Source organism: Gallus gallus, chromosome 1, assembly GCF_016699485.2.
Source record: "Gallus gallus isolate bGalGal1 chromosome 1, bGalGal1.mat.broiler.GRCg7b, whole genome shotgun sequence".
NCBI lineage: Eukaryota > Metazoa > Chordata > Aves > Galliformes > Phasianidae > Gallus > Gallus gallus.
In genome coordinates this window covers 157628448-157630833 of record NC_052532.1, presented here as the reverse complement: position 1 = coordinate 157630833, position 2386 = coordinate 157628448, and the positions used below count along the sequence as shown (strand labels likewise).

The following is a 2386-nucleotide window of genomic DNA, read 5'->3' as shown; positions in this document are numbered from 1 at the left end:
ATTAAAACTCCAAATCTGACAGAACCATAAAGACGAATCTGACAGAACCACCAAAAGGGTCAGAGAAATATATGGAAAATGTAGATTTTTCATAGGCCATGCAAATACTGCAAAACTGTGAGCCTTATTTGCAGATCACAATTCTCCATCAACACAATAAAGGAACTACCTTCATACTCATTTTCCCCCCAAAAATCCCAAAACAACAACAACAACAAAGAGAGAGAGAGGAAGAACAAAAGCTTAAACTCATGGATTCCAGTGACTTTATTCTTGAGTGCACATACATATTTTTTTTTAGAAATAGTATGTTTTTAGAAATTATCATTTACATTCTTACTGTACAGTTGCATGACTGCATGATTAAGACCACTACAGAATTAGATCTCTTTCTGTCTAATACACAGATTTTCCCAGGCTTCATTTAGTTGCACTGATTTCTAAGCATTTGTCAAGTACTCTGCTTTTGTTTAAAAAACATCTTTCAGCTCTTGAATTTTCACATCCTTCTTGACTGTTCTTAAAAGGAAATTTCCAACTGAGAGCAGATGCATTACTGAAAACAGTAAAAAAAAAAAAAAAAAAAAAAAAAGTTATCTTGATAGAATAGCCCCATGTGTTTTACTTCATTACTGTTAATAGAATTAATAATTTTCTATTAATAGTAGGCCAGAGTGTATTGCAATGAAAATTTGGCAGCTTTCTTAAATTTTGCAGGACCATATCCAGTTATGCTGGCTAAGGATCTAACTGAATCCTTTTTGTTTTGCTTTGTTTTGTTTTGCTTTACTGTATCATTTTTGTAACCATGTTGCTCTTATATATTTATTTTAAATATCATTAGTGGCTAAGTAATGAATATGTCCTTGACCCTGTGAGTTTTTTCTAGGTGAAGTTTTCTATTCTATCTAGCTTTCCAGAATCATAGAATAACAAAATGTCTTGGGTTGGAAGGGACCTTAAGGATCATCAAGTTCCAACACCCCTGCCACAAGCAGGGTTGCCAGCCACTACTAGATCAAGTACTAAATCACATTGCCCAGGGCCTCATCTAGTCTCTGCAGGGCGACTCTCAAGGAGATGTTTTCCTAGTTTAATTACATATCTGGGATTATCTTGACCCAAATACAAAACCTTGCACTTTGCTATGTTGAACCTCATTAGATTCACAAGGGCCCACCTTTCAAGTTTATCAAGGTCCCTCTGGATGGTATCCCCTCCTGCAGGGGGTGACCCCAGCACTGCTCCTTGCTCCATCCGCATCATGTTGTGTGAGTTGTACTGGTTGTGATCCTTCCCAGTCTCTTGTGCACTCCTATGAGAAACTGAAAAGACTTAGTGTAAGCGCTGATCAGTAACAACTAAAATGTTGCTGTGTTATCAACATTTTTCTCATCCTAGTCTCAGGGACAGGCTCTTTTTGGTGGTGCCCAGTGACAAGACAAGGGGCGATGCACACAAACTGGAACACTGGAAGTTCTGTCTGGACATGAGAAAGAACTTCTTTACTTTGATAGTGACAGAGCACAGGAACAGGCTGCTCAGAGAGGTAGTGGAATCTCCTTCTATGGAGATAGTCAAAACCCACCTAGATGCTTCTCTGTATAACCTACTGTAAGGGAACCTGCTTTAGCTGGGGGTTGGACTAGATGATCTCCAGAGATCCCTCCCAACACCTACGATGCAGTGATTCTGTGATTCTGTAAATACAAAACAAGGCACCATACTAGCTGCTAGGAAGACAGTTAACTTTATCCCAGCCGAAATCAGGACAGGTAAGGACAGTTCTATGACTGGGTCACTGTTTCAAGAACTTCTGTAGTTTAAGTATGCTGTAGTTTAAGTATGCTTAAGTTAGCTGCCAGAGCAGTCACAATTTGGAAAAGCATAAATAAAAATGATCGAATGTAGTATAACACTGTACTCACAATGTTGCAGTAAAAAAGGTGCTGTACTGCTGTACAGGTGGTGTACCTGCTGTACTTATAATCAAATTGAGTGCCACAAACGGGCCACAGAAATATGGTTGAATTTTAGTAGCTAAATAGTACTTGGAAAATTCACCACACAATCTCAGAACATTCTTCTAAATTATTTCAATAAAGTAACTTACTGTGTACACATGAGCTAAGAAGTTATAAAACAAAAATTGAGGATGAAAAGTTGTAGAGCCTTGTTTGTTCTCTCTTTTGATATATCCTGCAAGTTGTTCATCTCGTTTGTTGGAAAGCACCATACAATATGTCTAGAATGATTTTAAATTATTTGTTATAATTAGTAGAATGGGAGAGGAGACAAAAATTGTCCTCTTGTATGCGCAAGAAGAGATTTACATGTCTAATTTCCATTAGTAGTGATCAAGAAAGGAATCAAAATAATTATTTTA

At 37.3% G+C, this 2386-nt stretch overlaps 1 long non-coding RNA gene across 1 annotated transcript; it reads right to left on the bottom strand.

The window, feature by feature from the left end:
• Positions 1 to 252: 252 nt before the first annotated feature.
• Positions 253 to 1484, bottom strand: LOC121109216. Its single transcript, XR_005845970.1, has 2 exons — positions 1181 to 1484; positions 253 to 556 (listed from the first exon to the last, which is right to left on the bottom strand). It is a non-coding gene; the product is annotated as an uncharacterized LOC121109216 (long non-coding RNA).
• Between the last annotated feature and the right edge of the window lie 902 nt (positions 1485 to 2386).